Source organism: Parambassis ranga, chromosome 9 (assembly GCF_900634625.1).
Source record: "Parambassis ranga chromosome 9, fParRan2.1, whole genome shotgun sequence".
Lineage (NCBI taxonomy): Eukaryota > Metazoa > Chordata > Actinopteri > Ambassidae > Parambassis > Parambassis ranga.
In genome coordinates, this window is record NC_041030.1 from 6864225 (window position 1) to 6874435 (window position 10211).

General features: G+C 42.1%; 1 pseudogene; it reads left to right on the plus strand.

Annotated features, from left to right (window-relative positions):
* The first annotated feature begins 1957 nt into the window (after positions 1-1957).
* On the plus strand, positions 1958-9818 carry LOC114441129 (golgin subfamily A member 1-like; annotated as a pseudogene).
* The last annotated feature ends 393 nt before the right edge of the window (positions 9819-10211 follow it).

Here is a 10211-nt window from a genome sequence, read left to right on the forward strand (position 1 = left end):
CACTCCAAGCAGCAGACCGAGGAGTTCATCAAAAGCAACGCTGCCAAGGACGCAAAGATCGCCAAGCTTGAGGCAGACCTGCGAGTCCAAGCTCAGCAACACCAGGAGGTCGTCCGTGAGCTGGAGGACCGGAGCACGTCCCTCTCCAGCCGGAACAAAGATCTGGAGGACGAAAACAGCCGACTGTTGGCCGTCAACAAAACGCTGAAGAAACATCTTCGGGATAAATACTACAAGGAGCAGAGCGAAGCCACAACCTCTGCTGACAATGAGAGCGCCCTCAAAGCACAACTGGAGCAGATGAGACAGTTGCTGGAGGCCGAGAGGCAGAAGAACAAGTCCCTTCAAGAAGAGGCCTCATCTCAGCTGCTGGAGGGGGAGAGGAGAACAACGTCCTGAAAGAGGCCACACACCTGATAACTGTACATAGGAGCCTGTGAACATAGTTTTTAATTGTTATTTTTTATGTTTGACCTGTTTTGCTGCAATATGTGATGCTGTCAATTAAATATGAGAATATCATTGAATATATAAAAGTGTTGTTCTCTCAATGCACGTGCTGTTTAAAACAATTATATCTGAAATAGTAATATATAATACATAATATAATACATATTTTTTAACATAATTTTTTAACATAAAAAATATGATTTGTAGTATTAAGTGGTGGTAATGACATATCCAAGTGAAATAATGAGCAGCTGGTGGGCTTTAGGGCTAAGGTGGCTCTGCAGTGCAGAAGCACACATTTCAAACTATAGCATTATTTGATTTTATTTATATATTTCTTCATACCCACATGGTTCTTTTAAAATTGTGCGGCTGCCATTTGCATCATCACTGTAAACTGTGCTTCCACCACAAGAGGGCAGCACCTCACAGTCAGTCAATATGGTCTGACTGGAGATATGACTGCTAACCAGAGAAAGGGGTTGGTCTGATCGATAATGGATTGATTGGTGAGCAGTGTTTGAAAGCTGAGCCACCTTTCAATTACAGTAAAGGCTGAAGACGCCAGTGGCAACAGCTGTTTCAAATGTGCAGACAAAAGGCACTGACCTGTGTGGGAACAGATCTTCAGGAGCATGTATTTGGTTGAAAATAGGCACTTCCTTCTTTTTGAAGCCTTTCAGCTACTATTGTGATTCCTTTAAAGGTGCTTTCTTGATCTTTTCTCAGCAACAGCACATTGCACCTCGGCAGATTCAGGTTCCACAGCATGTTGCTCATCCTCCATTGTCAATGAATTATGAGTGCCGCTTCAAACAGAAACATTTCATATCAGCTTGTCAATGTCCATACAACCATCAAAGCGAACGATCATCCACTCCATTCAATTTCCATGAACTCATTGAAAAGTCCGAGCGTCATCATTGGATGAAATGCAGCACACCGTAGTCATTGTAGTGTGGTGAATATTATCATGTGTGTGTATTCCTCTCCTTTACAGGGCTTGTCTTGATAACTGCCTCTCATCTCCACCTGTTGTCTGGTCTATTTGCACAACAGCAGCTGAAACTGTTCCACAATCAGTGTTGATCCTAACTGGACAGGCTGATGCAGAGCTGCCAACTTTTCCAAAAACCTTGGAGTGAGATTCAACTCATGTTGTGGCATTCTGGCGGTTTGTGGGGCCAAAACCCATTGATACAGGAGGCCTACTGGAGATGGACATTATTGGTTATATTCTGTGAAGCAGAGACAGCTGAAGGTCCACCCCAGGATCATTTGGATTAAGGTGTGATTTCTTGTATTCAATTGGTTTGTCACAGGCTCTGCTGACAGAAACATAGGGGTGAGTGAAGCTAAAAGGAAGAATACCCGTCTATGTCACTTTTTCTTTATTAGTGATTCTGGGTAGAATGACACATTGTGTTTTTAAAAAAGTTGATTTACACTTTGTTTAAGATGGACCACAAGTATGTACCAAGTACAAGCCCAAATGCATGTTGTGACCATGAGTTACTGTGGTTTTGTTGTATGGACGCCACAGGAGTTTTTCATCCAGCGGGTCCAGTATGACGCTGACGTTTTCTTCCACAATGCCCACCTCAAAGTGGTTGAATATTTTTGGATGATGTAAATTAATTAGCATATGACAGGTCACTCTGTATTTCCTTACTGTACACTACTGACATCAGGCCTGTGTTTTTACATCTTTCAATCCTTTACCTGCAGGAATGGATGGAGAAGTTGGGCAGTGTGGAAAAGGTAAGTCGTTATCTGTCAGACAGTATCAAGTTCAGTTCAGCGTATGCTCCTCTAATTTGTATTCTTTCAACATGGGCAAACCTGCAGCCCAAATTGTGAAGTGACCTTTGACACTGTTGATTTCCCTTCACATTACTATGTTTCTTAGAGAGTTGTATTTGTGTTAGTGAGCCATAACTCTTCCATAAACCCTAACACACAGATTGCAGAACACCACATCAATTAGTGTTGAAGTAAAACCACAAGGCTTTCATATACACAACCACATTATGAGTCCTAATGTTTAAAGCAGGTAAGTTTATCATATCAAAAATCTGAACTTATTTGTGACAAAAACAAACTCCACCTTAGCCACAAGCAACTCCACCTCTTGACCGCAGACATCTATTTTGTTAGTCTTCCAGTGGCAGTCAGGGTTTAGACTGATCGATTGATCAGTAACTAATAGCTGTCCAGCTAGCTTCGTGCCAACTCATTAACCCTGTACATAAGTAACCCCTGCAACACACATTTCCCAACACAATAACACAAGATAGCAGCGTTCATTTACCACATATTGTTAATTCCCTTCCAAGCAAATGGGTAAGCACACATAAAGGTGCCCTGTGGAGTAAAGAAAAGATCTGCAGAATCCTGAGCTCCAACAATTGCATGCAATGCATTTGCAAGCATTCCAGCTATTTATCCCAGGCTTTTGTTAGTGGCCTTTTCTCTGGTCAATGTTGATGCATTACTTTACTCCTACCACCTGCAGAAATACTTACTATTAATTTTTACAGAGGATAGCTCATCATTAATTCATACTACGGGTATTATCACCTGTATACACAGGTCATAACTCCACAGGGATCCTTTAAAATTAGCTCCTGGAATCCTGCAATGGATGGAGCAGCATGAATGGTGCTATAATAAAAGGCTGACCTGTCAGCTCGCCTAGAGGAGATGATGGAACAGAGCTTAGCACTCTTCCAGAAAAGGGATGACCTGGATGAACTGGAGGGCTTTCAGCAGCAGGAGCTTGCTAAAGTGAAACACATGGTACGTACATGTGGTGTTCTGTTTGATAGCAGAAGTGAATTAGATTAAACATTAGAAATAACCCAGTTTAGTCTTCAAGACGACCACATTTTGCCATCGTACAGGACAGGGCAGGCCTTAAATGTAAGGTGTGATTTGATGTAATCTGCATTCATTCATTGGGATTTATTTCCCATTTCTGCCCATCAGTTGCTAAGAAAGGAGGAGTTACTGAGCCAGAGAGAGCAGGAGCTGCAGCAGAAGGACGGTGAAGTTCAGTCAGCAAAACGAGGGCTCTCTGAGGCCAGGGGAAAACTCCGTGCTCTGGAACAGCAGCACGAGGAGAGCTGCAGACTCAACTCTGAGCTTGAAATAGAGAGGTAAGAAGAAATGCAACAGGGATTTCTTGTAATTAGTTGTGTGGTCACGTTGGAATTGTTGTTGGGTTGTTGGGTTGGTGCAGAGAGGAGCTGCTGCTGCTCAGAGAGGCAGACAAGTGAGCTGGAGGGACAATGTCAGGAGCTGCAGTCTGTCATCCAGCAAGTTTCTGAAGACTTCCAGAAGGTCAGTCCAAACCCAAACTGCTACACTCCTCCACACTGCTCATTTATTGATTATTTCTCGACATTATAAAATGTTTTATTTTTTAGTCCCAGAGTATGGTCTCAAATCTAGAGAAGTCACTCCATGAATTGCAGACTGAACACGATGCCCTGAAGTTGCAGCAACAAAAGGTCAGAACATAAATCTTTTTGGAAAACATAAATTATCCAGGTAGTTTCGAGCAATATTAATAGAATATTGTTTATTTTGTTAAACATGCTCTCTGCCATTAGGCTGCTGTGACCGAGGAGGACAAGGAGCGCTTGTTAGTGGACCTTCAGAAGAAAGTATCTTCATTGGAGAGACGGTTGGAAGGGAACCTGAGCCAAGATGAGCATCTACAGGAGCTTCTTCAGGAGGTAAAGTCAGCTTGGATCAGGCCAGTGGTGGTTTATGTCAGTTTTGGTTGTTAATTTAGAACACATCACCAGCCTTGTAGCACTTTTAACAGATTACTTTGGTAAGATAAAAGCACTTATACCTACTTATCAGTGCTGCTGATGCCTTTTCAGAAGTCCAACGTGGAGACGATGTTGAAAGACACCAGAGCAGAGCTGCTGGCTGTCCGAACAAACCATGCTGATACTGTTAGCTCTCTGGAGGCCCAGGTAAATAAAAGCATTTTACAGCACAAACAGTTGAGAGGGATTGAAGTAATGATGAAACTAGGATCAAAGTGGAGCCTAAGTTGTTCGAGAGTGTTGTTCCTTTTATGTATTTTTATTGCTTGCATGGTTTTTCCTCCCACTTCGGTCTATTCACCTCAGCTTTCTTTTCCAGATTGAGGTCTAAGTGCTGACAGTAAATTGCACAATAGTCTTGTTATTTCCTCAGATCTCTTACGTTGGACTTAATGTCAATCGGTGTCTCTTCTCTCTGCCCTCAGGTATCCAGGATGAGCTGTACTATTACTGAGCTGCAGACTCTGCTCCGGCACAAAGAAGACTCCTCCAGGGCCTACAGAGAGAGAACAGACACACAGGTAAGATGCCAGAAAGACTGCTGCAAGATTGAAAAATCTAACTAAATTTACCCTGCATGTTCACAATACATCGTTACTTATGCCTTTAACTCATAAAATGAATGGTCTATCCTTTTCAGATTGCTAACCTGGAGCTGCAGGTCCTAGAGACTACTGAGAGGCTGAAGAGTGCAGAACAGCAGATCACAGAGAAACAGCAACACATGGACAAAGTTGTGAGTTGCAAGTTTTACATTTTACATTACTCTAACATGGAAAATAAAATGATTTAATCTGCCTAAAATGAAATGAAATAAATGTTCTGCATCTCTGTTTGTTTTGCCCAGCAAGGAGAGTGGAATGCAGAGAAAGCCTTTCTGGATCAGCAGGTGTGTTTGTTAGAGCAGCAGAGTCAGGAGAAGGCCAGTCGGCTGGAAGAAAGCATCAGCTCTTTACAGACAGACAAACAGATGCTGCTGGACAGGGTGGTATGTTTGCTACACCTTACTTTCACCTATTTTAATTGTATCCTGCAGCATTAAGCAGCAGGTACTTCTGACATTAACCTCATATGGTTACTGTCACTTTTGAACTGCAAGTATCACTATGGCTGTTTTCACGAGTCATGAAATGGACTAATCCCTGGTCAAGCATCTGAAGGAGTAAGATTAACTTGTTAATAAAACTAATGAATTTTACCTTACTTTATAGTTCTAACCTGTTTCTGAGTATGCATGGAGCACCTGGAATGCAAGCAATTTCCCCCTGTGATTAATAAAGTATTTCTGATTACAGAGAAGAGAAAGTGTGCCAGCAGCTTTTGGAGAGGATGCCGTTGTGTGATGTGTTGACTTATCGTCTTTGTTTTGTACTGGCAGGCTGATCTGGACAAACAGATGAATGAGGCAAATTCCACTCTGAAGCAGCGGAGTGAAGAGATGGAGGACTGTAAGGTCAGAAACACGTATTCACACAAAACATGAGCTTACACATTTTTTGATAGGACTGCTGGTCTAAAAATACAGTACTGATGAGATGATGAGCCCTGCTGAGGTGTTTTTAGGAGATTAAAACAGAGGCTATCTGTAGTCCTCACTCCCTGTCTTGGCATGTTCCCTCCAGGCAGAGCTGAACAGCCGGCAGACATTGAGCACAGAAATTGCTAAAGCTCTGGAAGAAACCAGACGACAGAAGGAGGAGCTGCAAATGCAGGTCTGTGGGTAAACACGATACTGTTCCTAACATAGGTTCCCCACAATGATGGACAGTACCAGACACAACAACCAGTGAATTGGACCTTTGTACCAGTCACAGATCATAAGAGAGCAGACATGAGCTGTGTGGGTGTAAGAGTGTGTGTGAGTGTGTGTGTGTGTGTGTGTGTGTATTGTGTGTGTGTGTGTGTGTGTATTGTCAGGTTGGAGAGCTGACCAGAGACCTACAGACATCACAGCGGGAGCTGTCCACTGCCACCGAGAAGCTAGCGCTGAGAGAGGAAGATACTGAAACACTCCGGAAAGGTAAACACTATCAATCCAACTATAGATTGGATTTATAGAGATTCCTTTTGATCAGATCCTACATGAATACATCTTCTCATATTTGTACAATTAGGAGGAAAAACATTTTTGTGTTCTCTATTTTGAGTGAAAAAGTGTGCCTCTGTGTGTTGCAGAGATGCAGAGTCGGCAGGCATTACTTGTCCAGCTGCAGGAGGAAGCCGAGCGGCTGCGAGCACAGCTGAAGCAGATGGAGCTGGATAAAGACTCCGAGCTGACCAGCCTGAAGGAGGAGCTGCTCAGTCAAACACAGCAGCTAGATAGCTGCCAGGCACGGGTCAGCAACTATATACAATAGAAGAAACACCTGTGCTTCTGCTGGTGCAAATTTACATGCAGTGTAAAGAGACATTCTCATTGATTGGTTTACAGCATGTACTGTTTGGTATGTGTTGTACAGGTCTCGTACCTGGAGGTGGAGGTGGAAACCCTGACAGAACAGCTTCACAGCCCTGAAGTGTGTGAGGAGGATCAAAATGGCAGTGTGACCGTGGACGACCTGGATCATGTCCAGAAAGTAAACCGAGAGCTGGAGCAGCAGCTCAGCGACAAGAACAGGGTCAGCCTTTTTTTAATGAATAACATTATAAGCACATAGGACAAGATCAAATAATTCTTTATTAGTCCAACAAAGGAGAAATTCTCTACAGATAAATGCACACAAGCATTTACAATTTCATGCAACACACTGATTGTTGTTGTTGTTTTGCAGACCATCAAGCAGCTGCAGCAGAGACTGGCAGAACTGAAGAGGACTCTGCAGAAAGAACTGGTAAGACAGCAAGTCTCTTATGGACTACGCTTACATGCACAGCAGTACTCTGAGTTGTAATCGTCATGTGAGCTGTAATCACATGACTTTAATCAAAATGCGGTGTGCATGTCAACATAGGCTTTTTGTTAACGCAGGATCAAATGACTAGTGAATTTTTGAGGCTTTCTGTTCACTGAGAGCTGAAGAGTCTATGTGCCTCATACTGTTTGTCCTCTGCAGAAACTAAAGCCTGAGCCAGAAGCTGAAGGGAGGGAGAAATTGTTAGAAAGCCGAGCAGAGAAACAAGAGAAGGTTTGTCCAGACCCTCCACCAGCATCCACTCCGAGCCCCCCGACCTCCAACACCACAGCGACTAACACCTCAGACCTCAACGACTCACGGGAAATCAACTTTGAGTATCTCAAGCATGTTGTCCTCAAGTTCATGTCATCTAGAGATGCCGAGGTGAAGCATCATAGCTGTTTGGTTTTGGAACACTACAGTCGATTGATATGCGTTGGCAGTGTTGGGCTGAATCTGTTCTGTGTCTCACCCTGTTAGGCTTATCAGCTCATTCGAGCTGTAGCTGTGCTGCTGAACTTCAGTCGCGAGGAAGAGGAAATGCTGAAGCAAACCCTGGAGTACAAGGTCAGTCCTAACACTCCCTGTGATCAGCTTTTATCCTTCGAGACCTCTTCCTAATCAGCAAGCAAGCTCATTTGTTGAATATAATAATGAGCAATTTTATCTCTGACTCAGAGGAACGAAATGAATTGATTGTGTTCTCTGTAAATAACTCTGAATAATAACAGTGGGATTCAAAGGTTGATGGGCTTTTATTTTGTTATTTAGTCAGATTCTTAATCTACGATGTACCAACAGACTATTATCTCAAATTTAGGGTTAGGGTTAACCCCTAACCCTAACCCTAACCCTAACCCTAAATCTGATTATCTTCAGTACATAACATGTCAAAACAAAACAGTCTGTGTCTTATTTCTATCAACGTCAATTAACCGTTTAGTATATTAATATACATAACTTATTTTAGTGCAACTTGACCTCTAAATGAGAGGAAATACTTGAAAAAGGTGGAATTTATTTATTTATTGCCAGTGTGGTCCGCTGTCCTTAAACCAGAGGTGCAGGCCCTATAACATGTTCTCTTTTAATTCATATGTTCTCTGTGCTCTAGATGTCATGGTTTGGATCCAAGCCCTCTCCTAAGGGGACCATCCGGCCTTCAATCTCAGGCACTTCAACCAACTGGAGCTGATGAGCAGCAGAAAGAGTTGAAAGGGATGGAGAGAAAAGAAACCATGGACCACCTCCTCCTTCCTGTGTGGCTCCCATCACTGAGCAGGACTCTAGCTTTAAACTTTGAACAGCCTCTCGCAGTTTTTGTCTAGCTGTGTGTGGCAAGGACTAATGATCTGTGCTCTGTGGGAACAGAGAAGGGCCTGTGCAGTATCTTTAAGTGATTTTTAATAATCAGTTGATTTTCTATTTTCTTGCCAAGGGAGATCGGAGTTTGTCATAAGTCACATTTTTCTTGCAACATATACAGTTCTGCTGTTTTCTATATGGTGAAAAACCAAAAAAAAGAGATCAGGAAAAAAATAGTAAAAAGAGTTGACTGTTATACGTGGGACTGCCTCATTCGTGCCCTCTTTTTTTGTTGGAACATCAACATGACTTGGAAGGAGTCTTTACTGGACAGATAGTAGAGCCTTTAATTACTGAAGGATTTAGTTATTCTTTATTTTAAAAAGCACATAGGGCTTCTCTAAGGAAAATGTGTCATTTTAATTACCTGTACAGGATACTGAAGCTACTTTGGCTTAAGTATCAATGGGAGCTTATTTAATGGTATCTTTTAAATGGTTATAACTATCACACTGGCATCGAAGGACCAAATTGCCTCTTTCAAAAGACAAGTTAAGCTAGTAAATCTACAAAGATCTTCAGGATCAAGGGACTCCAGGCTGACAGACAGATTTGCTTCACAAACGTAACAGTGAAATGTAATCGTACTAAAAAAAATGTCAACAAAAATCACAGAGGCCCTCATCCTACCTGTTACTTCTAAAATATAACACTGGGAATAGAATTTGCACAGACCTGAACAGCTAAAATGTAAATAACGTTGTATGATCTATGGACCATTAAGGCCCTTTAACATCAGTGTGAATGATATGGATGCTAACGATGTGATAAAATAAGAGAATGCTATGTAAATGACTGGAGGACATGCTCTACCTTTACCTGCCTTTGCTAATATAAATGTAATTACATTCCACATGTCTATTTATATATAGGAATATGTACATACTGTATGCATTGAGAACTTTATAAATCAGTGGATGTAAATGGTTTGATGTGATCGGTTTGCAGTATTTATCACCACCATCATCAGATTGTCATTCCCATCACAATGCCCACTCCTGACAGTGACACAAGTCACAACACATGTGACAGTTTCTCGGCCATTTGAAATTTTACTGGTTTAATTTGTTCTTTGTGTATCGGGATGCAGGAGCACATTTTATATGCAGAACTGTCATCGTCTTGTGTTACTAACAACAGGTAGCAGACTGATGTAGTCGCACAGACTCCATTGGGTTATATACTGTCTCTATGAGAATCAAACAAAGGAAACATGAGAACGGTGAATGCACTTTTTAACCTGATTGATTCTGCTGTGAAAAACCTTAAAACTACAACTGTACGAGTTCCGGTGGGAAGAGACAAGATGGCTGCATAAGCTTGAGCTCCCGATAGCAAGTTAGAATTTGGGCCCCTAAATTCACTAAGTGTCGAGCAATTCATAGTCATTTTGCTCTGGTATGAGTAGGGGAGTAAAAACTAGAAGTCAAACGAAACGTGGCACACAAGAAGACAAGAAATCACGGGAGATGGAGGACACGCGTGCTAAAGACAACCCTGAGGGAAACATGTGCTCGGTGCTTCAAAGTATAAGCAAGGAAATACGCGACTTTAGGACTGAACACAAAATGGATTTACACACTCTCAAAGAAGAACTTAAGGAAGATATGAAGAAAGAACTCAAAGAGCTCAAGCAGGACATCTACCAAAAACTATCTGC